The following is a 27,588-nucleotide window of genomic DNA, read 5'->3' on the forward strand; positions in this document are numbered from 1 at the left end:
CCTGGTACAATACTATGGATAAACCCATATTTTCTTTATGCACTCCAAAACTCCTGTAAATACAAGACAAATAGAAAAGCACAGCGCTAAAATAACTTGATGGAAAACATACAACCATTACAATGTCATGTAGAGAGGAATGAGAATTAAACAAGAAGGTATATCATTTTCACAGTAAAGTCCTTGCAGAACTGTAAGCCTCATAGAATAATCCTATTTTATTAAGATGTCTTCTCCAGTCTGGAATTTATCATGGGCACTTACTAACAAATTCTAGTTCTTGGCTTTTTATTTCCAAGGAGTGTATTCTCTAATGTACAGGTTTTATAATGCCTGGAACAAGGCACATAATAACCTCAGCTTCACAAGCCAAGGTGGGAATCCTGGATTTTTCCCTTGTAACTAGGTCAAGCAGCCAGGCTTCAGAAGGACCTATAGTGCCCTTGGTGACAGAGGACCTGGAGTCGAGTTCTGGCCCCACCACTTACTACTTGAGGGGCCTGAGATACCTGGCCTTAGTTTCCCTGGAAACATGAACAAGTCCTGCTTCATGAGAAGGAAATGAGGACCAGGGGAGAAAAAGGATGCAAAAGGGCTTTTTCAACGATACTTGAAATTAAGAAGTAGTACAGCAGAAACTAGGGCTTCCCAGGTGGCTCAGTGGTAAAAAATCTGCCTGCCAATGCAGGAGACCCAGGGGAGGCAGGTTCGATCCCTGGGTCAGGAAGATCCTCTGGAGGAAGGCACGGCCAACCCACTCCAGTATTCTTGCCTGGGGAATCCCCAATCCCTTGGACAGAGGAGCCTAGTGGGCTACACTCCATAGGGTCACAAAGAGTCTGACACGACTGAGCACACACAGCAGAGACTAACACAAGATAGTCAAGCAACTCTGTACGTGTTCAGTCGCACAGTCTTATCTGACTCTTTGCAGCCCCACGGACTGCAGCCTGCCAGGCTCCTCTGCCCATGGAATTTTCCAGACAGAAGCAACTCTACCCTAATAAAAAAAAGAAATAAAATAAAAGTAGTATGTCTCAGGGTCTCATTGGCAGACAGACACTCTACCAGTCACTTTAACGGGGAGATGCTGGTATAAAGAATCATCAGCCAAGTATGAGAGAACTGAAAAAAAAAAAAGGGAGGGGTGGGGGGTGGAAGACACTGAGACATCACAGAGTCACAGGCTGCAGAAGCAGCCCACCCAGAGCTGGGACATGGAAGTGGAGGCCAGGGTTACTAACCCTTTGAAGCTTCTCGGAGGGCGAGGAGGGGCCCCGTGGGGCTGGAACACGAGCGTCTAAGGAAAGGGCTGCAGCTGGCTGGTGGGGGCCTTTCTTTGTTGAGGGTACGCTCAGGCTGCCCCTGGGGTGTGGAAACTGACACCTGAACCCATGTAACTCCTGGGGTCAACTGTCGTGACAGCTTTGAGGTGGAACAGATCAAGGATACCGTCTTCCTGTATCTTCACCAATGCCCTCTGGTACCTGCTGCTGAAGAACTTAATCTGGAGCTCCCAGGAAGGGGCAGGAGGGGATAGAAATGTGCTTTCAGGGTCCCAGTCCCAGCATCCCAGAGCAGAGAACAAAAGGCTGGGCTTAGGGCCGAGGGCCAGTGTATTAATGCTCAGTGCTAGAAGGTGGAGAAAAGGCATTAAACCCATTGTCAGGGGCAGCCCCTATCGGATGGGAGTGGAGCCCCGTCCCTCTCTGCACCAGGATTCCACCTGTAAAACTGGACCTTTAGACTCAGGCTCTGGAGGCTTCATCCCTGACTCTGGGGTTTCTGAGTGTGGGATGTTGTAAAGACTCCAGCAGCCTCCTCTTACAGAGAGGGCCCTTCCTTGGTTTCTTCTCCTTTGAGAGAAAGAGAAAGGCAGACGGACTGGGTTTCCTGGAGGTGGAAGGTGGGGGTATCTCTCCGAGAAAGAGAAACTTGAGCTCAGATCTGAATTACAAGCCAGGCTCACAAACGTCCTCGAAGGGGATTCCAGACCGAGGCTGGTGTCAAGTGTGCGAGGCGGGTGTGCGCTCGGCGAGCTGGAGGCTGAGGCAGGAGGTCAGGGGGCTGGATGGTGGTCAGCCGGACACAGGGACGGAGGCTGAGGCAGGAGGTCGGGGGGCTGGATGGTGGTCAGCCGGACACAGGGACAGAGGCTGAGGCAGGAGGTCGGGGGGCTGGATGGTGGTCAGCCGGACACAGGGACAGAGGCTGAGGCAGGAGGTTGGGGGGCTGGATGGTGGTCAGCCGGACACAGGGACGGAGGCTGTGAGGGCCAGTCCCGCAGTGGGCTCAGGGGTGCAGCCGTGACGTCTTCAGATGCCAGCCCCTGGCAGTGCCTGGCAGGTACCCACAGGACTGAGGGTAGGCAGTCAACTGAAATCATCCATGAGAAGGACTGAGTGCAGGCCCCGGTGCGATGACTATTCAGTAAAAGTACGACTGACCGAGAATAGGCAAAAATAAGAAAGGTTAGTATGGCAGGCAGAAACCTACACGATATTGTAAAGTATTTGTCCTCCAATTAAAATTAAAATAAAACTTAGGAAAAAAAAAAAGAAACAGGAAAGATTAGATAAGAAGTCCACTGATTGGGAGTTCCTTGGTGGTCCAGTGGTTACGACTTCACACTGGACACCATACTTCCAATGCAAGTATTGGAAAACCATGCAGTGCAGCCAAGAAAGTTAAAAAAACAGCAACCACTGATCTTATCTGCAAAGTACAGGAGATGGCCCAGACTGAGGGTGAGGTGGGAAAGGCAGACCCTTGAGGGTGGGTAAAGACCCTCGTCTTCCTCTTGGTACCTATAGACACCCATCCCTCCGTGTCCTCCTATCTGCCTGCTTTCCTTTCCAGATCTCTCTTCCTGCCGGACTGTGACCTCCTGGTGGACAGGGACTGTCTCATTCACCCCATGGAGGGAAAGAAGACCTGTCACAGTGCAAGGGAGTCACTCCTTGTTGGCAGAGAGTAGAAAGCAAACGGGTGGTTGTTACGGGGGAATCCTGCAGAGCCAGCTCCACCAGACCTGCTCTCCTGTCTCAAGACTGGAGTGTTTTTTTTTCCCTCTTGGCTTCTCCTCAAAGGGACCCTGAGGACACATGTCCAGTGTGGAGCCTTGAGATGGACGTGGCTCTGTTCTCAGCCAGGACCTCCCCTCCTCCTTCCCCCCAGTCCCTTCATTGCTTCCCCCCTCCCTTCACTACATCATTTATTTACACGTCTCTCCTCCTAGATTTTAGACTCTGTTAAGAGCTATTAAGATAATGTCATCCACCCTTGTAACCGTGCAATAAAAATGAAACAGAAATCAGCCCAAGAAAAGAATGGGTGTTGGTTCATAACTCAGTGTAAGGAAACACAAATTGCTAAGGCTTTCAACAGAATGAGGGGCAGCCGTGGGAGACAGTAAGCCCCGCCCCCGACAACCTCCCACCTTCATCCCCTCCCCCACCCCACCCCACCCCGGGGAAGTTTGCAAACAAGAGCTGCAACCACCTGTTGGAAAAGTTGCAGCGTTTCCTGCAATGACAGCCGGATGTGACCTTGGTAGGCACTGCATGGCTTCCTGGGCTCCTCCACGGAAAATGATCTGGGCCCCAAGGTGTCTAAGCCCTGCTCTGAAACCCCAGTCCCTCAAGTCCGCACGGAGACAGAGAGAAGTTGGCCAGCAGCCGTTCCAACTCAGAGGGTCCCCGTGGACCCTGAATGTTGCCCTCCTCCAGCCTGGCTGACCCACTGTCTGGAGGCACTCCGAAGGCCAGCTCCACAGAAATGCCAGTGCCAGGCTTGCAGTTCTTAATTGGATACTTGGCAGAGAATGAGGACAATTCATCAGGTCCACTGCCCAAGGCTGCATGTACGCAGGCAAGGGAGAAAGAGTCCCCGGCCAGAGCACAGGATGCCAATTTCCACTTGGCAAAGGGGAGGGTGTTTCAGCGAGGATTACAGGGCAGTTCTAACCAGCTGTCACAAGGGCCAAGTGTTGTTCTAACCAGCTGCCCCCGTGTGAACCCAACTCTCCAGTCAGGCCAGTGTGCCCTATCCACCGAACGCACAGTGACCTGGCCCCTGCCTCACCCCTGCACACACTGTGTTCTCCCCCGAGGTGGCTCCCCACCCCCCCAGACCCAGCTGAAGCCCATCTCCTTTCTGAACCCTGCCCAGACCCCCAAACAACAGGGCCCTCAGCACCTCTAGACTCCCCATCTGGGTAGTGGAATAATAACGACCACAGCTGGCATACCTTAAGCTCCTATTGTGTCCCAGGAGGTTGCCAAGTAATTCCCAAAACAGGCCTGCAAGGAAGGAAGTTGTCTTAAAGATGAAAACACTGAGACTTCACACTGCTAGCTAAGCTAGTGGACAACAAGCCGGGCTTGTCTGCCTCCAAGTCTCACATGCTTTCCACGCAGGGAATCAAATGTAACTACCTTTCTCATGGGCTCCCCTTGCCCTTCAGACTGAGCCTACACTCCTTGAGATCAGAGCCATAATCCCACATTTCCCCAAAGTTCGTACCTCGGGTTATGAGTGAAAGTCTTTCTAATACATTTTTCCCCTGTGTCTGATCCGTTTCACGTGGGCTTTCTGTCACTCATCACCAAAGACAGCAGTCCAGAAATGTCCTTCTCACTGAGCAATTATAGATCTTTGAAGGAGAATGAGGACTCAGAAGGTCACCTGCAGCAGGTAATAAGGCCACATCCTGGGCATCCTCATACAGTGAAGAGCTGTGACTAAGCTTGTGGATGAACTGCTAGTCCACATTTCCTCAAATTTGAATAATCTCAGGAGACAAACAAAATCTTCCCAAACTCTTCTTTTTTAAACAGTATATTCTCTTAAAAAGTCTTTATTGAACTTGTTACAATGTATTTTGGATTTTGGGCCCCACGTCATGTGGGATCTTAGTTCCCCAACCAGGGATTAAACACACACTCCCTGCATTGGAAGGTGAAGGCTTAAACGCTGGACCGCCAGGGAAGTCCCTTCCCAAACTCTTGAAGGTGTCAAGATGCATATTTAAAATCATGTCCCATAAGAACTCCTAGGACAGAAAATGAGTGAAAAGCTGTTTCAGTGTTGTCCTGGCTGGGAGCCGGCAACTGACCGGAGAAGGTGGTCCTTCTCGCTCCCCTCTCCCCGCCCTGGGTCAGCCCCAGCCCAGTGCTCACCCTACTCCAAGGCTGCTCAGGGTCTTGGAGTGTTACCTATGAGATGCACATAAGCTACCTCACTCTGGCAGGTAATAGAGAAGCAGCAATGTCAGCCGTGCTGCTCAGGGCTGCCTGGTGGCCGCCTGCAGCCTCTCTGCCACAGAGGAGAGAGCCCATCAGCTTTGGCCGGCTGCCCTGGCCACCCAGTAAAGTCAGGCCCAGACTTGTTAGCCCTTTGCAGTTTCTCACAGAAGCCATTTTTTTGTGTGTGAAATCTATCCACTTTTTTTTTTTTTTTTTTTTTTTTTAAAATATTGGCCATTTACTTCTTCTTGTTTAGTTGCTAAGTTGTGTCCGACTCTTTGCAACCCCATGGACTGTAGCCCACCAGGCTCCTCTGCCCATGGGGATTTCCCAGGCAAGAATACTGGAGTGGGTTGCCATTGCCTTCTCCAGGGACTCTTCCCAACCCAGGGATGGAACAAACTGCTTTTAAAAATTGACCTGAATCAATTAACCCCATTGCAGCCTGGATCCTACCTACCGATGGCCACTTGCTGACCCAACCACTGAAGCAAGGGCTGAGTCCAGAGAGGTGAGGCAATCTGCCAAGGGCACACAGCCTGTTGGTGGCAGAGATGGCACAAAGACCAGACCTCCCGACAGCCAGGCTCCAGTCCAGCCTCCTCCCCGCTCTGCAGGTCTCAGTGGGCGGGAATCCCTGCCAGGATTGCTCTGATGGGACACACCTGCAAGGTCATGGGAGCCCACACCTTTGCCAAGGTCCCTACGAGTCACTGCCACATTCACCTCCCTAATCCACAACTCTTCAAGGATGCCCAGTTATTTCTGAGACTCACGTCCACTCTTCTGGGCTGAGCATAATATTCTTTCTCTTTCCTTGCTTCCTCCAAGGTCATCCTGGGAGCTTTAGAATTTGACTCATTCATACACATGCATGCCCTGAGTACCCACTGTGCAGGGCACAGTGTCTAGCTGTGGGAACACAGAGTCAGGTGAAATTCAGGGTTGGCTTTGAGGACCTTCGAGGGTCAATCTTATGAATCTGCTTGGCTGGGCCAATCTTATGAATCCGCTTGGCTGGCCATAGTGCCCAGATGTTTTGCTGTGAAGGTATTTGTTAGATGTGCTTGCCATTCAAATTAGCAGACTTTGAACAAAGTCGATGACCCTCTGTAATGTGGGTGGGCTTCATCCAATCAGTTGAAGACAGAGAAAAGACTGAGGTTCCTGGAAGAAGAGAAAATTCTGCCTCCAGATGCGTTTGCACTCAAGCCACAGTATCGACTCTTTCTTGGGTCTCCAGCCTGCCTGCTTGTCCTGCAAGCTTTGGTCTTGTCAGCCTCCACAATCACATGAGCCAATTCATTAAAATAACTCTCTGCCTCCAGAGAGATAGACAGGTAGGCAGGTAGGTAAGTAGATAGATAAAGCCAGAAAAATAAATAGGCAGAAAAATAGAATGGATAGATAGACAGCTAGATAGAAATAGATAGATGAATGGATGAATATATACACACACAGACACACACACACACTTTATTAGTTGTTCCTCTAGAGAACCATGACTAAGATAGGAACTCAGGAACTCAAACTCTAGTGGCAAGTATACTATATTACTTCCTTTCATTATACTAAATTCACACTTGAGGTGAAGGCATAAGGAAATGAGGGAAAGGGCAATTTCCCCCCCAGACTTGTGAGCAAGAATTTGTGTATCTGTGCTATGCGCATTAAAATAGAGAAAATGATAAATAAATCATAAATCAGAGAAAAATGTCAAAGAATTTTGGAACTCCTCCCCAGAACTTAAGGACCACTAAGTTTCCAGTCTGATCTTCTGAAATTCAGTGGGATATAAAGCATCTCTGTGGTCTGTTTTTGTTCTATTAACCAGGGACCTAGAAGGTTTCCAATGCTGATTCCAAATAAACCACTGAGGAATAATAGAAAGTGTCTTAAATCCGACGTTTGTGGATCCAACCCCCATCTCTGTTGTTTATTATCTCCATGATCTAGGACATGTCACTTAAACCCCCTGAGCCTCAGTTTCCTCATCTATTAAGTGGAAATAACACCATCCCACAGAGTCGCTGTGAGTCTTAAAGGAGAAGGCAAACATGACTGAGCGGTGCAGGGCCTCACTCACAGAGACTGCTCAGAAAACGTCCATTTATTAATAATTCACACAGTTAAACTCAAAGCCCAAGAAACCACCATCCTCAGCTTGCAGGCCTTCAGTGTAAGTCAACCAAGGTCAAGTTGCTTTCCTTTCAGTCATGGACACACTTGCCCGCTGACTGGGTTTGAACCCAAACCATAAGGAACAGCGTACATGATGCGCCTGCTCATTTGAATCCAAACTCCCAAGATGGGACACATACTTTTGTCATGTGGAGGCAGCTTCGCTTTTCTCAGCTGCCAATCAGGGATAATTATACCTCTCTCAAAAAACTGTCACAATGCCAGGACGTGAGCACTTTACAAATGCCTGTCTCTCATTCCTCAAACCCAGCAGAAGAGTGGAAACCTGGAGCCTTGGGTTTGAGAATCCAGCCTTGCAGTTCTATCTGATGGCATCCTGGTCATAAGGCTTTGGTTGACTCCAGTATCAAGTAGGATTGATAAAATGTGGTATCTCATAGTTTACCAGGATTTAATGAGATAAGTTATACAAGGCTTGAGCTTCCTGTCTAGTAGGAACCGGAAGAAAATCCTATTATTATTATTATCCTAATTTGTTTTGCCCATGCCAGACAGCATGGGATCTTGGTTCCCTGACCAGGGATAGAACCCACATCCCTGCATTGGAAATGCAAAGTCCTAACCACTGGCCGGCCAGGGAAGTCCCAATTATTACCCTAACTTTTGCAGGGAAAGGTTCTCACTGCTGATACCAAGTTCTTGCTGTAAATTTTCCCTTTACCTAACCTCTTTTGTTTTGGGGTTTTCTTGTTCTGTTTTTGTTTGTTTGCTTTTAAGTATCTGTTTTCTTTGGCTGCTCTGGGCCTCTGTCACGGCACGTGGGATCTCTGATCTCAGTTGTAGCATGCAGGACCTTTTATTTGCGGCATCTGAACTCTTAGTTGCCAAATGTGGGATCTAGTCCCCTGACCAGGAATCGAACCTGGGCCCCCTGCACTGGGAAAGCAGAATCCCAGCCACTGGACCACCGGGGAAGTCCCTGCCTAGACTCTTTCGAATGGGCATTCTATCACCTGCCAGCCGAGGAGCCAGGCAAATGCGTTTTGGGAAGGTACTCTCACTTTCCATGTTGGATCACTGAGCTGGGCGGGCAATGACTTCTTATCCCCCTTTCCAGATGGGCCATCTGAGGTCTGAAAGATGAAGCCACTTGCCCAGTGGGCCGTGGTCGGGGAGCAGTGAAAGAGTTTTATTCACCCCCGATGTTTCCGCCTCATCCTGCTGACTGCATGGGGGTCAGAAGGCTGATAGAGCAGCCGAGAAATCTGGCAAGAACTTCTCAGTCAGGGGGTCCCAGAGCAGGAGAAAGCATGGAATTTTGCCCCTAATTACGTCCTGTTTAACTTGGCTTTCCCGGTAGCCGACAAAGCCAGACTGTCAGCTGAGGTCTTGTCCTTGGGTAGCCATCAGGAGCACTGGCTTCTAATTTGGGCTGATCACTCTGGACAAGTTGTCCAGCCTTCCTATTCTCATCTTCCCATTTATAAGTCTGGGATAATAATAGCTTCTTCTCTTTGGGGGAACGTTTCAATGGCTTTTTTTTTTTTTTTCCTGAACAGGGTTACATCATTTGTTCTCCTTAATTTGCTTTGTTTGGGTAGGCAGGAAATTATTTTCAGCCAGCAGCCAGTAATTACTAATCACACTGACAATTTGTTAAAAAAAAAAAAAATGAACCACCAAATATGTTTCAAGACTAGATCTCTATTTGCTAATGAAATAGTCCCCTGGGAGTGGGTTTTAGATGATGTTCAGCCACCACTTGGCTGTGATTCCAGGCTGGACCGGACTAGAAAGAGCACTGGACTGGGTGTTAGGGAGCCCCAGCTGAGGCTGGAGACCCTGGTGAAGTTACTCTTCCTGTCTGAATCCCTGATTGATTCTTCAACCATAAAAGGAGGGCATAGGACTAAAAGATCCTTAGGGTCCTCTTCCACAAAACTGCTCTGATTCCACCAACAATAATCATGTAATAAAAGTAGCTCTCAGTCACCCTGGTCCCTCCCAACCTGCTACCACTCTCTTGACAGCTACCAGCATTAATCTAATCATGCCATTTCCTGTTCAAAATTGCTCTGATAGCAGAGGCACGGACATGAAGATCATGGCATGTCTATGCAAATGTATCATAAGCAGTCACTGAAATTAAAACATAAAGAGGAGCTTGTGGGACTTCCCTGGTGGTCCAGTGGTTAAGAACCACTTCTCTTTCCAGTGCAGTGTGTACAGCTTTGATCCCTGGTCAGGGAACTAAGATCCCACATGCCTCTGGGCCAAAAAAAAAAAAAAAAAAACAGAACATAAAAAAGAAGCAATATTGTAACAAATTCAATAAAGATTTTTAAAAAATGGTCCACATCAAAAAAAAAAATCTTAAAAAAAAAAAAGCTTTCAGTAAAATGGAGACACGAAGAGCTTAATTTAGGTGAGAAAGGCAGAATGCAAAATTATGCAATAATATCTCAGTAATGAAAAATGCATAAGACAAAGATTAGAAGGAAGTATCACAAGACGTGAACAGTGGCTAACTGACTCAGCCTACTAGGTGCCAGAGCTGGGACTCGAACCCACATCTCTGAGTGGGGATCACGTGCAAAGTTGTTAGAGAAATGGCATAAACAGTAAATATCCAGTACTTCAAGACTTCAAAGACAAGAGTGCTGGAACTGTGTCACGGACCGAGAGACCTTATTTAGAGAAGTCATCACTGTTTTCTACCATGGACATCACCATGGATTATAATCAAAGCTAGTTAATGCGTTTCCCCACCAGATCATTCACTTTATTCCTTTCCTTCAGCAAAATTTCTGCACACATTAAGAAGCCATATTTTGTTCACTCTTGAGACCATCCTCTAAATATCTGTAGAAGCTGAGCAACAATTCTTTTGGCAACTTAAGCAGTGGATCTTTATTAGTTTCATTAGATCATTATTGTGTGTGTTAGTCGCCCAGTCGGTCTGACTCTTTCTGAAACCATGGACTGTAACTCGACAGGCTTCTCCATCCATGGGATTCTCCAGGCAAGAATTCTGGCCACGACTACTGTACACAAAAACGTCTGATGTCTCATCTTACGTATTTTCGCTGTTTGAGAGATTTGCCCCATCGAAACAGACAAAAACTACCCTGTCTCTAAGATGAGGTACAAGATAGAAGGCCACTGTCACTAGAAAAACAATTTCACCTAAATGATCAAGAAGGGAATAGTCATTCAAGTTAAGCAGTATTCGATGGGGCAAATCTCGAAACAGCGAAAATATGTGAGACGAGACATCAGACATTTTTGTGTACAGTACTAATGGCAACCCACTGCCGTTTTCTTGCCTGCAGAATCCAATGGACAGAGGAGTCCATGGGGTCTCAAAAGACTTAGCAACTAAACAACAAAAATCTACACGATCCATGGTTGGTTGAATCCATGGATGCAGGACCATGGACACGGAGGGCTGACATGGGACTTGAGCATCCTAAGATTTGGTACATATGGGGGCTCCTGGAACCACATCCCGTGGATACTGATGGGGATGACTGGAGATACAGACAGAGGCAGAGATAGAGAAAAATGGAATATGATTCAGCCACAGGAAAGAAGGAAGTCCTGCCTTTACAACATAGATGAAGTAGAGGGCATTATGCTAAGTCAGGCAGAGAAAGACAAAGTTGTACGATATCACTTTTCTGTGGATTCTATAAAAACTGTACTCACAGAAACAGAAAGTGGAGTTGTGATTACCAGGCACTAGGGATCCGGGGCGGAGGTGGATGTTGGTCAAAGTGGTCCAAACTTGTAGTTATAAGATGAATAAGTTCTGGGGAACTAATGTACAGTAATGTACAGTATGGTGCGTACAGTTAATAATACTATAGTATACACCTGAAAGTTGCTCAGAGAGCGATCTTAAATGTTCTCATTACAAAAAGGAAACAGTAATTACTTGCTGTGATGGAGGTGCTAACTAACGCTAGGGGAATAATTATTTTCAACATATAAGAGTGTCAAATCAACACACCGAGGACTTTAAACTTACACAATCTTATATGTCAATTACATTTCAATAAAGGTAAAAATTTTTAAGAATTTAAAAATTCTCTTGAAAGAATATAATAAATGGATAAGTTTACCCCCTGTGCTTTTCTAGACACCTACTAACTTTGACTAGGCTCATTTTTCCATCACCCTTTGGAAATGGTCCCACCCTGCCTCCACTCCATTCTTCTCCCATTACAGGGACTGTGGTGTGTTATGACTTCAACTCAAGAAGCATGTATGAATCCACTCCGTCTTAGGCAGCAAAAGCTTCCATAATAAAATACCGTAGACTGAGTGGTAACAACAACAGCCATTCGTCTTCTCCCAGTTCTGAAGACTCAGGAGTCCGGGTTTCTGATGAGAGCTGTTTTCCTGGCTTTTAGAGTCACTTTCCTGGCAATGGCACCCCACTCCAGTACTCTTGCCTGGAAAACCCCATGGATGGAGGGCCTGGTGGGCTGTAGTCCATGGGGTTGCTAAGAGTCGGACACAACTGAGCGACTTCACTTTTCACAGAATCACTTTCCTGCAGTGACTTCACGTGAAGACAAAAAGAGAGAAGGGGTGGAGTGGGGGCTGGGAAGGTGGAGTCAGTGTCCCGGGGACTCTTCTTAAAAGGATATTAATCCTATTGGGTCAGGGACCCATCCTTATGACCTCAAGTAACCTTTTCTACTTCCTTACAGTCCCCATGTTCAAATACAGCCACACTGGATGTTAGGGCTTCTATGAATTTAAGAAGAGATACAAACATTCAGTGTACAACAAGCTCCACATGAATGTCTGAGGATGGAAACGATGAAAAACAATATCAAAAAGAAAAAAACAAAACAATTGAAAAATGGGAGACTTCCCTGGTGGTCCAGTGGCTAAGACTCTGAGCTCCCAACGCAGGGGGCCTGGGTTCAATCACTGATTAAGGAACTAGATCTCACATGCCACAACGAAAGATTCTACATGCCACTGCTTAAAAAAAAAAAAAACCCATATGACACAGGGCTGCCCAGGTGGTGCTGGTGGTAAAGAACCCACCTGCCAATGCAGGAGACATAAGAGATGCAGGTTCAATCGCTGGAGGAGGGCACAGCAACCCACTTTGGTCTCTTGCCTGGAGAATCTCATGGACAGAGGAGCCTGGCGGGCTGCAGTCGATAGGGTTGCAGAGTCAGACATGACTGGACCAACTTAGCATGCACCCATGTATGCCACAACTGAGACCCAGAGAAACCTAATAAATAAATAAATTTTAAAAAGAAAGAAAGAAAGGAAAACAAGCCAACAAGTAAATAAGATAATCTCAGGAAGTGAGAACGCTATGTGAAAATACAGCAATATAACATGCTAAAGGGAGCCTGGGAGAAGGATTCCATATGTACGCGTTAACATACGATATTTGACACCTCTGATGGGTGTCTATGGACATCCGCTGAGCAAGCTATGTCTGAGCTGAGACTTGAGGGGCAAGGGGCCAACCTTGAAGAACATGAAGATCTGGGGAAAGAACATTCTAGGGAGAGGAAACAGCAAGGGCAAAGGCCCTGAGGGGGAATGAGCTTGGCTTATTTAAGGGAAGGACCATACGCCAGCATCACTGAGCAGAGAGAGCGCAGAGAACAGTGGCGCAACACGAGGTTGGAGGCCCGTGTTTCCTCTGTTCCGTCTCTTACATTTTGGTGCTCAGTTTCTCCACCTGTACAATGGAGTTGGTGATCATTGACAGCTTTTACCTCCTAGGATCTCTGCAAGAAGTCTGTGCCAAAGTCAGGTATTAACATTCTCCACTTGATGGGTGAGGGAACTGAGATTTGAAAAATGACTTTTTCCGAAATCACACACTTTGATTCAACAGAATCAGGACTCAAATTCAGCTCTCCTGATTGCTATCACAAGGCCCTCCCCACTGTGTTATAACCTCCTCCATCTCACATGCGCATCTCAATAACAGTCACCACAAATCCTGAGGTGGGTCTTCATAACCTCCAGTTCTTTTCAGAGACGTTTAGCCCCAGTGTTGTAAGAATAGATAAATCGAATTCTTCAGCCTGGAGCACGGAGCCACCCATGGGTTCATGAGTCTTATTTTCAATATACTTTTGCTATTTACATGTTTATCTCTCCCACTAAAGTGTGAGAGGTCAACATACTGGAATGATCCATGTGGTAGAACTTGGGTAGGCAGAGAAGTTGGGGATGGAAGATATGGTGAGGGGCACAGTGTCCAGGATACACAACCAAAGTCACTCAGCTTTTAAATTGTGAGACCAGGGCTTCAGCCGATATCTATCCAAATGGAAGCTCTTCTATTTACAATAGCTAGGACCTGGAAGCAACCTAGATGTCTATTGGCGGATAAATGGATAAGAAAGTTGTGGTACATATACACAATGGAATATTACTCAGCTATGAAAAGGAACACATTTGAGTCAGTTTTAATGAGGTAGATGAACCTAGAGCCTATTATACAGAGTGAAGTCAGAAAGAGAAAGACAAATATTATATATTAACACATAAGGTCTGATGCTGTAAAGAGCAATATTGCATAGGAACCTGGAATTTCAGGTCCATGAATCAAGGCAAAATGGAAGTGGTCAACAGGAGATGGCAAGAGTGAACGTCAACATTCTAGGAATCAGCAAACAAAAATGGACTGGAATGGGTGAATTAACTCAGATGACCATTATATCTACTACTGTGGGCAGGAATCGCTTAGAAGAAATGGAGTGGCCATGATGGTCAACAAAAGAGTCCCAAATGCAGTACTTGGATGCAATCTCAAAAACAACAGAATGATCTCTTTTCATTTCCAAGGCAAACCATTCAATATCATGGTAATCCAAGCCTATGCCCCCAACAGTAATGCTGAAGAAGCTGAAGTTGAATGGTTCTATGAAGACCTACAAGACCTTTTAGAACTAATACCCAAAAAAGATGTCCTTTTCATTATAGGGGACTGGAATGCAAAAGTAGGAAGTCAAGAAACACCTGGAGTAACAGGCAAATTTGGCCTTGGAATATGGAATGAAGCAGGGCAAAGATTAATAGAGTTTTGCCAAGACAATGAACTGGTCATAGCAAACACCCTCTTCCAACAACACAAGAGAAGACTCTACACATGGATATCACCAGATGGTCAACACCAAAATCAGATTGATTATATTCTTTGCAGCCAAAGATGGAGAAGCTGTATATAGTCAGCAAAAACAAGACTGGGAGCTGACTGTGGCTCAGACCATGAACTCCTTATTGCCAAATTTACACTTAAATTGAAGAAAGTAGGGAAAACCACTAGACTATTCAGGTATGACCTAAATCAAATCCCTTATGATTATACAGTGGAAGTGAGAAATAGATTTAAGGGACTAGATCTTATAGACAGAGTGCCTGATGAACTATGGACAGAGGTTCGTGACATTGTACAGGAGACAGGGATCAAGACCATCCCCATGGAAAAGAAATGAAAAAAAGCAAAATGGCTGTCTGAGGAGGCCTTACAAATAGCTGTGAAAAGAAGAGAAGCGAAAAGCAAAGGAGAAAGGGAAAGATATACCCATCTGAATGCAGAGTTCCAAAGAATAGAAAGGAGAGATAAGAAAGCCTTTCTCAGCGATCAATGCAAAGAAATAGAGGAAGACAATAGAATAGATCTCTTCAAGAAAATTAGAGATACCAAGGAAACATTTCATGCAAAGATGGGCTCGATAAAGGACAGAAATGGTATGGACCTAACAGAAGCAGAAGATATTAAGAAGAGGTGGCAAGAATACACAGAAGAACTATACAAAAAAGATCTTCATGACCCAGATAATCATGATGGTGTGATCACTCACCTAGAGCCAGACATCCTGGAATGTGAAGTCAAGTGGGCCTTAGAAAGCATCACTACGAATAAAGCTAGTGGAGGTGATGGAATTCCAGTTGAGCTATTTCAAATCCTAAAAGATGATGCTGTGAAAGTGCTGCACTCAATATGCCAGCAAATTTGGAAAACTCAGTAGTGGCCACAGGACTGGAAAAGGTCAGTTTTCATTCCAATCCCAAAGAAAGGCAATGCCAAAGAATGCTCAAACTACCACACAATTGCACTCATCTCACATGCTAGTAAAGTAATGCTCAAAATTCTCCAAGCCAGGCTTCAGCAGTACATGAACCGTGAACTTCCAGATGTTCAAGCTGGATTTAGAAAAGGCAGAGGAACCAGAGATCAAATTGCCAACATCAGCAGGATTATCGAAAAAGCAAGAGAGTTCCAGAAAAACATCTATTTCTGCTTTATTGACTATGCCAAAGCCTTTGACTGTGTGGATCACGATAAACTGTGGAACATTCTGAAAGAGATGGGAATACCAGACCATCTGACCTGCCTCTTGAGAAACCTGTATGCAGGTCAGGAAGCAACAGTTAGAACTGGACATGGAACAACAGACTGGTTCCAAATAGGAAAAGGAGTCCGTCAAGGCCGTATATTGTCACCCTGCTTATTTAACTTATATGCAGAGTACATCATGAGAAACGCTGGGCTGAAAGAAACACAAGCTGGAATCAAGATTGCCAGGAGAAATATCAATAACCTTAGAAATACAGATGATACCACCCTTATGGCAGAAAGTGAAGAAGAACTAAAGAGCCTCTTGATAAAAGTGAAAGAGGAGAGTGAACAAGTTAGCTTAAAGCTCAACATTCAGAAAACTAAGATCGTGACATCTGGTCCCATCACTTCATGGCAGATAGATGGGGAAACAGTGAAAACAGTGTCAGACTTTACTTTGTTGGGCTCCAAAATCACTGCAGATGGTGACTGCAGCCATAAAATTAAAAGACGCTTACTCCTTGGAAGGAAAGTTATGACCAACCTAGACAGCATATTGAAAAGCAGAGATATTACTTTGCCAACAAAGGTCTGTCTAGTCAAGGCTATGGTTTTTCCAGTGGTCATGTATGTATGGATGTGAGAGCTGGACTGTGAAGAAAGCTGAGCTCCGAAGAATTGATGGTTTTGAACTGTGGTGTTGGAGAAGACTCTTGAGAGTCCCTTGGACTGCAAGGAGATCCAACCAGTCCATTCTGAAGGAGATCAGCCCTGGGATTTCTTTGGAAGGAATGATGCTAAAGCTGAAACTCCAATACTTTGGCCACCTCCTGCAAAGAGTTGACTCATTGGAAAAGACTCTGATGCTGGGAGGGATTGGGGGCAGGAGGAGAAGGGGATGACAGAGGATGAGATGGCTGGATGGCATCACCGACTCAATGCACATGAGTTTGAGTGAACTCTGGGAGTTGGTGATGGACAGGGAGGCCTGGTGTGCTGCGATTCATGGGGTCACAAAAAGTCGGGGACAACTGAGAGACTGAACTGAACTGAACTGATGTGAAATCTAGAAGGACGGTACTGACAACCTTATTTGCATGGCCGCAAAGGAGACACACATAAAGAACAGACTTTTGGACTCAGTGCGAGAAGGAGAGGGTGGGATGATTTAAGAGAATAGCACTGAAACGCATACATGACTGTATGTAAAGTAGACAACCAGCAGAAGTTTGATGTGTGATGCAAACCCAGAGCCAGTGCTCTATGAATACCCAGAGGGATGTGGTGGGGAGGCAGGTGGGAGGGGGTACAGGATGGAGGGGACACATGTATGCCTTGGCCGATTCATAGTGATGTATGGCAAAAACCACCACAATATTGTAAAGTAATTATCCTCCAACTAAAATAAAGCTTTAAAAAAAATGTGGAAATAAAGTGGGTGCTCTTTATAATAACTGGGACGATGCTGCATGCAAAGGACCAGGCAGAGAGCCTGACATGGTAACAGCTCACTCAACTGCAGCGGCTGTTAGTGTATTGCAGTGTCTTCTTCAAAGGGTCTCTCCCTAGTCGGCAGTCATCCAGCCTAAAGACAGCAAAGCCTCTACCTGGAGATGCTCCGGACTTGAAAGATCGCCTTGTGAGGATTCCAGATGATTCCAAGGGCTGTGAATCCTCCCTCCATAATTCACACAAAAGCCTGACAGTCTCGCTTCATTTCTCAGAACAGAATCTGCTGGGGACTGAAAGATTAATCAGACTTCATTAATTCTGCAAAATAAACCGTGGCATGTTTACCCGCGCACTCAGAGGCATTATCATAAATCACTAAAATTAAAGCTCACCTGTCTTTGGCCTGCACTGGGGCCCTGTGAGCAGAAGGTCACGGCATCAGTGGTTTTTCCCAGTGGCTTCATTTCTTCCTGAGCTTCCGGTGACCAGCGAGACCAGCTGCGCGTTGCTCCAGTTTGATCATTAACAGAATCCTGGCCGCTTGTCCAGCGGTGAAGGGGCTCTAAAGTGTGTGTTTTTGCTTGGAATAAGTAAAGAGACTAAGCTACATTGAGAGGAGATTAGAAGTTTGAGAGGCAGTGACTTGTTTTTTCAAGCCATAGCTTCTTAAGCCCAAAGCCTGAAAAGGTTTCAGAGATCTGGAAAGGATTAGTAGTGTGTCCAAGGTCACACAAACCATTAACAGCAGATCTGGACCCAGAACTCAGGACTCCTGGTTCTCACTTTAGTGCTCGTTCCACACCAGTGCATCTGCCTACGGGCTTGGGGGAGATCAAAATGCATTCCAAAATATTTACTCCCTTGTGGGACAAGTCTGCCGCTTACCTTGGTCTTGGTCACACGACTTTCTTTGGCCTTCAAATAGGAGCTGACCCACTGCAAGCAGGGGTTGGAATGTGCTTGACAGGTTGGTCATAAGACCTTCACAATCTCATGGGCCCAAGCGTTACTGAAAGCTTGGCCTCTCTGTGCACCTGTGCCGAAGCAAATCCCAGAGATAGAGTAGAAAAGGAGAGCTTTAAAGAAGGCTGAGTGCTGAAGAATTGATGCTTTCAAACTGTGGTGCTGGAGAAGACTCTTGAGAGTCCCTTGGACTGCGAGAAGATCAAACAGGTCAATCCTAAAGAAAATCAACCCTGAATATTCATTGGAAGGACTGATGCTGAAGCTGAAGCTCCAGTACTTTGGCCACCTGATATGAAGAGCTGGACTCATTGGAAAAGTTACTGATGCTAGGAAAGATTGAGGGCAGGAGGAAAAGGGGACGACAGAGGGTGAGATGGTTGGATGGTGTCACCAACTCAATGCACATGATTTTGAGCAAACTCTGGGAAATAATGAAGGACAGGGAAACTTGGCATGCTGCAGTCCATGGGGTTGCAAAGAGTTGGACACAATTTAGTGACTGAACAACAATTGTTTTGCAAAGAAAAGGGGGACACAGTGGGCTCCTGCCTTAAAAAAAACTACGTGTCCCAACTCAGGAGGATTCGGTGAGGACTTTTACAGCAGTACTTCAAGGGTGGGATTTTGGACAAATTAGGGTGTGTGCAGGGCCTCAGTCTCCTAATCTACATGAGTTTCTCAGGTCCCTTTAATCTTGCCTTGTGGTTTTTTTGCTCCTCCTCCTCCTTTGATTAGCAGCTGTTTGGAACTCAGGGAAGGACATGGAGGCTGCAGTCTTGCTTACAAGAAACAGCAGACAAAAAAAGCTTTCGTGCCCAGGAGCCTACAGCTAACTCCACGCCCAGTTTAACTAGTGTGATTTGGCTAAATGACCAAGTTCTTCTCAAGAAAGATATAAGTGGAAATGCCATGCACTTCTGGAACACATCCTTAAAAAGAGTGGACTCACCACCTTCATCATTCCTACTGACTTGAAAGTGGACACAATGGCTGGAGCTCAAGCAACCATTTTGGAATAGGAAACTGCATGCCATGTACAGCAGAAAGGAGACAGAAGGAGTCTAGGCTCTGACACCACAGTACCAGCCCCGAATCAGCTGCCTATGAATTTCTTTAACATAAGAGAAAATAAATCTTTAACTTGATTAAGCCACCAAAATAAACCATTAACTTGATTAACAACTTGTTGTTATTCAGTCGCTAAGTTATGTCCAGCTCTTTGTGACCTCATGGACTGCAGCATGCCAGGCTTCCCTGTCTTTCACTGTTTCCTGGAGTTTGTTCAAATTCATGTCCATTGAGTAGGTGATACTGTCTAACCATCTCATCCTCTGCCACTCCCCTCCCCTTTTGCCTTCAATCTTTCCCAGCATCAGAGTCTTTTCCAATGAGTCAGCTCTTTGCATTGTGTGGCCAAAGTATTAGAGCTTCAGCTTCAGCATCACTATTTAGGACAGCCCTATTCTGCACTATCTCTACACAGATTCTCAGTCACCAGTACAGAGCTGCTCTGGGGCCCGGGAATCTGTGTTTTGACAAGCTCTCCAGGTAATTCGTATACTCAATAAAGCTTGAGAGGCACTGATTTAGAGTTTCCCACCACATACACCTAACCTGATAACTGATAAAGTAGTCCTAAATTGCAGGTTTTGTCAAGGGCTTGGTGAAAGCTTAAAAGGCAGGTGATGTAAAGCCAGGAAAGACGGCAAAGGCAATAACTGACAATGTCAAGATTTAAAACGATTTTGACAGAGTGGAACGCTGGACCAAAGCCAAGCAGATGAATGCAATAGGGATATAAAAAAAGCAAATCTAGATGTTCTTTTTTTCTTGAAGCAAATATAAAATGTTCTATCTTTGACTTCGTAAATTAAAAAGAAGAAATGTAAAATTACTTATTTTGAAAGACTGCAAATAATGCTATAAATCAATGCCAATTACAGCTAGTGCAAGGGACAAAAGAAGGAAAGGTGATCCGGAAAGGGAATGAGAACAAAACCCAACATCATGAAGAGATGTAGAGTCAAGAACAGAAAGGAAGAGAATGGGGGCCCCAGTTCAGCATCACTCTGTGGATCCTTAGACAGTCTTTGCATCTGGAGGTGATCATGATAAAGCATCAGATTATATTAAAACTCACTGTGCACCAGGCACTGGGTGTTATGCAAATGTATCCTCTCAGGAACTCTATGAGATAAGATCTATTATTACCATTGCTTCTCAGATGCAGAAACTGAAGCAGAGAGAGGCTGAGTCATTTTCTAACAGCCACACAGCTAGCACAAGGTGGAACAAGCTCGGAACCCAGGTGGCTAGAATTCTGGTCTGTGACCCTCAGCACCCCTGGCATGGACCCTACCCTTTGGTGCTGCTGCACACTCCTCACTGATCAGTTTCTACTGACTGATAGCCTGGCATAAAAACAAGGAAGCCCATTACCTCCTGTAACTGTAAAGCCAGAAGTTGAACGGGAATCTAGATGCAGTCTGATTGCAAGCACAAAGACAGCGTCACAGACACACTCTGTTTCCATTCCTATGTGCTACTGTCCTCAGCGTCTGGATTCAGCCTAAGGCTGGTTCCCCGCACAGTTCCAACACAGCCAGGCAACCGTCCTGAAACTTGGTGCTTTGTTCTTCATGGCCAGCAAGGGAGAGACGTCTTCAGCCCAAACATGGAATACACTGGAATACATACTCCTTAATTCAGTTTATTATACCGACGTAGGCAAGTGACCATCCTTAGACAACAGAGGTCACCCGTGGGAATACTGCGAGTTGAGTGGGATAGACAACTCCTTGTGGCCAGAGATGGTCTCGCCAAGTCAGGGCTTCGTACTACTCAGGACAGATGGGTGTCACTATTAGCTGTGATTCTTTTTCCTTCTAAAGCAAATTAAGTTTCTTTCTGTGTTCGAATTCTGGCAAAAGAACAAGTACTGAGAAAATCATACACTATTCATTAGAAAGCACCTTGGGTAGAAATCAGTAAACCCCTCTTACCAACTCGGTGCTGGTAGCAGGTGATTTAGGAGGAGAGAGGTGCCCAATGTGTACTAGACACCAAGAATGATGCCTCATGCTTTATTATTTCTTTTAATCATTACAAGGAAATCATATTATCCCCATTATGTAGATGAAACAACCAAGGCCCAGAATTTGTTTGCATGTGAATTGCTCAATGCCATTCAGCTTGTCAAGTGGCAGAGGTTTAAACTCAACCCTATAGGATTCTACAACCCAAGTTCTTTCCATCCTACTATACTGACCCAGTACAGGGTCATTTCCATTTGTGAAATTATTAAAATTGAATCTCATTTTTCTTTTTCATTTTTGACTGCACACTGCAGCAATGTGGGGCCTTAGTTTCCTGACCAGGGACTGAACCCACACCCTTTGGCATTGGAAGGTAGAGTCTTAACCACTGGACTGCCAAGGAAATCCCAGCATTGAATCTTTTAACTGAGATTTCTTGCTATTTCTTATCTGCTCTCTGGCCCATTTTTCCAAAGAACTACTCCACTTTGCTAAATGCTTTATGTGTACAATCTCAGTTTATCCTGCCAATAACCCTATAATGCAGTTTATTATAGAGAATGCTTTTAGTTGCAAATGATAAAATCCCAAATCAAACGTTATGTGCCAATGGCCACATCCCCAGTTCTTTTCTAGTTATGATTCTCTCTAGACTTAATTGCAAGTATTTTGAGTTTATTTTTCTTCAGTGGCAGAACCACACTTATAATCTCTTTTCCTGGAGTCATTTTGTCCAGTTGAGAAGATTTAATGGGTGCCACCTTCATCCACTGAGAGGTTTTCATAGAGGGACCACGCCTTCTATTGGTCCTTGGGACAAGACTGAATTTTAATCAACCTTTGTCACTTAATCAAACTGGTCAATCCTAAAGGAAATCAACCCCGAATATTCATTGGAAGGACTAATTCTGAAGCTAAAAGCTCCAATTCTTTGGCCACCTGATGCGAAGAGCTGACTCACTGGAAAAGATCCTAATGCTGGAAAAGATCGAGGACAGATTAACAATGCTGTGATAGTTTCAGGTGAACGGCAAAGGGACTCAGTCATACATGTCTCCATTCTCCCCAGAACTCCTTCCCCAGCCACAGTGCCATGTAACACTGGGCAGAGTTCCCTGTGCTATACAGCAGGTCCTTGTTGGTTATCCATTTAAAATACAGCAGTTTATACAGGCAACCGTAAGTTCATTCTCTAAGTTGACAGCAGATATTTTTGAGCAAATGATACAATCTACCCAGGAGTGTTCTGGTGAATGTTTAACAACTACCTCTTGGGGAATAAAAGTTCTGATTTATAGCATTTGCCAATTTACATAAGGTAAATACTTCTGCAATGGCTGATTTCAAAATACCAATGAGATGTCACTAAATGCAGAATTAGAAAGCGTTGTGTGCAGTTAGCTTTGTGAACAAGTATGAGCAGGCTGTAGCACGGCTATGAACTTGCCCCATTTTAATTAAATCAATTACCATCGACCTCCAGACCTCTTAGCCACAGATTCTGAATCGGGGATTAAACCAACCATATGTTGAAAATATTTTGAAAAAAAAAAAAAAATTTCAGAAAGCTCCAAAAGGCTAAAGTTGAATCTGCCGTGCACTGCACTATTTACATAACATTTACATTGTATTTGCAACTATTTACATAGCATTTACATGGTATTAGATATTACAAGCAATCTAGAGATGATTTAAAGTATGTGTGTAGGTCAAATGCAAATGATATGCCATTTCATATATGGGACTCGCGCATTCGTGGATTTTGGTGTCCGTGGAAGTCCTAGTCCCCTGGGATCCTGAAGGCCTGTTAAGTGTGTGTGCTTCGTCGCTCAGTCCTGTCTGACGCTTTGCAACCCCATGGACTATAGCCCACCAGGCCCCTCTGTCCTTGGGATTTTCCCAGCAAGAATACATAGTGGGTTGTCATTTCTTCCTCCAGGGGATCTTCCCAGCCGAGGGATTAAATCTTTGTCTCCAGAGTCTCCTGCATTCACAGGCAGATTCTTTGCCACTGAGCCACCTGGGAAGCCCTAAGGACTACTATACTAAACGTAAATTATCTATACTTGTTCCACAGCTTGACTATGAAATCCTGCTGTGGACTAGAGCTATTATATGGCAGCATATACCTGCATAAACCTGCCTTAAGCCTAAATTAAGGATTTCCAGTAGGGCAAGTAGGACCTAGACAACTCAGACTTCATCTCCACATCATTTGCTATTCCTGCGTTAACTGGCAAATTCAAGAGGAGAGTAAGACTGTGAGGTTGAAATAAAAATAACCCTTTGCCTCTATAAATAAGATTCAGCCCCAGGTTCCTCCTCTTTTGCAGACATACTTATTAAGAACTTGGCTCTTTTCTAAGGAAACTAAGGTAGAGATCATTCAAAAACCCTTTCATTCCAAATTACTCATGATAGGAGTTGCTTAATGAAGCTACCTCTTGATTTTTAATCTTTACCATCATAACTTTTTTTCCAGTAAAAACTTTGTTTAAAATGTCCCTGAGCTTGTAATTAACTTTTACAAACAGAAGTTTTCCGTGGTTTTATTATTATTATTTATTTATGAATTTTTGGTCATGCTGGATCTTCACTGCTGCACAGACTTTCTCTAGCTGCAGTGAGCAGGGACTACTTTGCATTGAGGTGCAGAGACTTCCCACTGTGGTGGCGCCTCTTGTGGAACATAGGTTCTAGGTGCATGGGTTTCAGCAGTTATGGTTCATGGGCTCCAGAGCACGGGCTCAGTTGTTGTGGTGTCCAGGCTTAGCTGCCCACCGCATGAGGGATCTGTGCAGATAAGGGATCAAACCTGTGCCCCTGCACTGGCAGGCAGATTCTTATCCACTGTATCACCAGGCAAGTCCCATGGAGAAGTCCTGAGGTTTTTTTTTTCCAAAGAATATACTTTAATCAAATTGATATCACCACTGCAGTGACACTGAGCAAGTTGCTTATGTGCCCTGAATTTCTCCTTCCCCATCTATCAGATGGGATAACAATTCTTATTTCTGGCTACTCCTTATAACCTTGCAAGGTTGTTATGAGACAAGTATCCTGGCACACCTAAAGCACTTGCAAGAGAACGTTGCATGTGGTAGTCAATCAATAAATAATCATTACCATGCATTACGGAGGATAAGAATTTTCATGATTACTATTCAGGCATGGTACTAGAGGGTTGGAGCTACCATTTACATAGTACGGGGCTTTATTCAGTAGCTCAGAGCATTTGGCAGGAGTAATTTGGCTGTTGATTTTGAGTACATCTGACGGGAATGACTTTTGCAGCTTCCCTGGAAGCGTGGATGTTATTGTAATTTAACAACACTCACCTTCCTAGTTTTTAGTCCATTATGGCTGTTGGTCCCTAGCTTCCCTCAAATTGCCAGTCCAACAGAAAGACTGAGCAGCCTGTCTCAGGACAAAACTGTGGCCTGGGTAGGGGCGGGGGATGGGTGGGAAGTATGGGGGGCGGAACCCTGAGCCCCATCCCCGGGAGAATGAACAGTTCACTCAGCTCTCCTGCAGTCTTTCATCACGACGCATACACAAAATCTCAGGAGCAAACCCTGCCTCCAGCTAGCTCCACAGTAGTCCTGGAGGAGCAGGAGGGCCATTCACACACAGAAGCCTGGTTCAGTGCTGCATGCCGCCTGAGGTCACAAGACAATCAGTGCAGAGAGACCGAGATGACAATCCACAAAAAGGCTATCCCCCCTCCCTTCCTGGGGTCACCTCATTCATTCTTCCTGAGTTGCTGTGAATACTCAAGATTATTATTTCAGACTTCTTTAAACCTCTTGACTTAAAAAATAATGATAAGGGGACTTCCCTAATGGCGCAGTGGATGAGAATCCGCCTGTCAATGCAGGAGACACAGGTTCGAGCCCTGGTCCAGGAAGATTCCACGTGTGGCAAAGCAACTAAGTCCGTGCACCTGGGCTAGAGCCTGTGCTCTCAAGCCCAGTAGCCACAGCTACTCAGCCCACGTGCCCAAACTACTGAAGCCCCTTCGCCCTAGAGCCCATGCTCTGCAACCAGAGAAACCACTGCTGTGAGAAGCCCGCGCACCGCAACTAGAGAGCAGCCCCAGCTCTCTGCAACTAGAGGACAGCCTTTGCAGCAGGGAAGGCCCAGCACAGCCAAAAACAAATAAATAAATAATTTTTAAAGATAGCTCTAAAAAAAAGTGCTGATGCGGATAATGACAACAGTTAAAACGGTAAAAGTTACCTGAAAGTCCACATAGTACCGTGTGTGTGTCTGTGTGTGTGACACTATGTACGCATGTGTGTGTCTACTGGTTTCTCCTGAGTGGCCTAATTATCAGCTTCTGGAATTGAACATAATGATTTTTTTCTAGCAGTGACAGTCACACATAGGCCATCAGAAACTTGGAAGCAAGGATACAGAGCCATTCTTAACTGGGTTCTGGAGAATGTAATGTTATTTGTATGAGCAGCTCAATAAATTTGGGGTGTGAATATGGCCACATGGTCTTTTCCAATGAAGTCATAGAATAAAGCTCACTGTTAAAACAAACAACCGCCCCCCCAACATTTTCATTTATTTCTTGCCCATCTAACAGTCCAAAATGTCTGCAGTTGAAGATCAGCATTCTTCCACAGAGTGATTCAGGTATAATCAAGTCTGATTATACCCTCTTTTCTGGACAATGTAGTCACAAACTTATTCTACAAAAGGAGGCTTCTCCAGTACTCCCAGGAGACGTTTAAAGAAGCCAACTAACCTTTCTGGCCCTTCTCTTGATAGAGCTAGGAGGGGGGAAAAAGTATGTTAAAGCTTTACATTCACTGGGGCATCCTCGTATATTGGATTCTTTGAAATGCAAGAGCTAGATGTCATTTCAAGGTTTTAGTAGATGAGTGTCTTTATCTACTAAAGAGAAATGAGAATTTGGAGACTATCTTCATAGGTACAGGGGCATAAAGAAATTGAAAAATGCATACGTTTTTATTTAGTTATTTATTTAATTATTTAGCTTTGGCAGGTCTTAGTTTCAGCCCTCGGGATCTCTAGTTGCAGAATGTGAGATCTAGTTCTCTGATCAGGGATCGAACTCTGCACGTTGGGAGCTCAGAGTCTTAGCCACTGGACCACCAGGGATCACCAGGGAAACCCCTATAAACTCTTTCTTTTTGAAGGACTCAGTTAATATTTATAGTTTTTTATAAGACCTATAGTTACTGTTCGGAGAAGGCAATGGCACCCCACTCCAGTACTCCTGCCTGGAAAATCCCATTGGATGGAGGAGCCTGGAAGGCTGCAGTCCATGGGGTTGCTGAGGATTGGACACGACTGAGCGACTTCACTTTCACTTTCCACTTTCATGCATTCTACAAGGAAATGGCAACCCACTCCAGAGTTCTTGCCTGGAGAATCCCAGGGACGGCGGAGCCTGGTGGGCTGCTGTCTATGGGGTCGCACAGAGTTGGACACGACTGAAGCGACTTAACAGCAACAGCAACAGCATAGTTACTGTTCAACACATTTGTTGAATCCAACCTCTTGAATCATGCCTGGAACTTGGCCGCTCAATTGTTGCTTATTAGAATTAATAAGTGAATAGTAATGCTATTAGTCTAATACGTACTTCAAAATACGTACAGATCCTTAGAAATAACTCTATACAGTAAAAGTCATTTAAGTTTTTGAGATGAAAACTGGTGGGCATTCGATAAATATTTATCTATTTGTATTATCAAAAGTATACTTGGGATCCTTTAAATTTTCAAAGTAGACAGAGATGTGCCTTGTATATATCACAATCAGGACGGCTACATGTTGAGTACGGTACAGAGGAAGTCATTCGTAGAGACACCCATGGAAACAGCTTCCCCTAGGGTTGTGCAGTGTGCATTACCCACACAGTAACTTCAGTCTATCAGCCTGAACAGGTTATGAAGGTGCAACAGCGGGCTCCCCTTGTTCACCACCAGGACCGATTGAGCTTCTTGGCTAACTGGGTAGTCACAGCCTCTCAATACCACTTCTTTCTCATTCACCACCTTTCCCTACAAGTCTATGTTCTTGTCAAAGATGTTGACTCTCCCAGAGAGAGGGGAGTGTCCTGCAGTAGAGAGTGTGCTTGCAACTCTGCGGGAGCCCCACTCCACCTCCAGGGGCCTCTAAAGCCTGGAGCAAGAGATCCCTCCAGATAGGAACTGAACGTTCTCCTCACTTTCTAATGAGGTACTTACCCAACGTCCTTTTTCCTAACCCAACATTTTTTTTAAATGTGGTTATTTATTTATTTGGCTGCACCGGGTCTTAGTTGTGGCACAAGGGATCTTTGATCTTTACTGCGGGATGCAGGATTTTTAGTTGCACAGCATGTGGGATCTAACTCCTTTACCAGGGGTTGAACCTGGGCCGCCTGCAT

General features: G+C 45.2%; 1 long non-coding RNA gene across 1 annotated transcript; it reads right to left on the reverse strand.

Annotated features, from left to right (window-relative positions):
• Positions 1-1,086: 1,086 nt before the first annotated feature.
• On the reverse strand, positions 1,087-17,648 carry LOC138990773 (uncharacterized). Its single transcript, XR_011466873.1, has 5 exons — positions 17,571-17,648; positions 17,334-17,468; positions 12,453-12,648; positions 4,250-4,301; positions 1,087-2,442 (listed from the first exon to the last, which is right to left on the reverse strand). It is a non-coding gene; the product is annotated as an uncharacterized lncRNA (long non-coding RNA).
• Between the last annotated feature and the right edge of the window lie 9,940 nt (positions 17,649-27,588).

This window comes from Bos mutus, chromosome 14, assembly GCF_027580195.1.
Source record: "Bos mutus isolate GX-2022 chromosome 14, NWIPB_WYAK_1.1, whole genome shotgun sequence".
Classification (NCBI taxonomy): Eukaryota; Metazoa; Chordata; class Mammalia; order Artiodactyla; family Bovidae; genus Bos; species Bos mutus.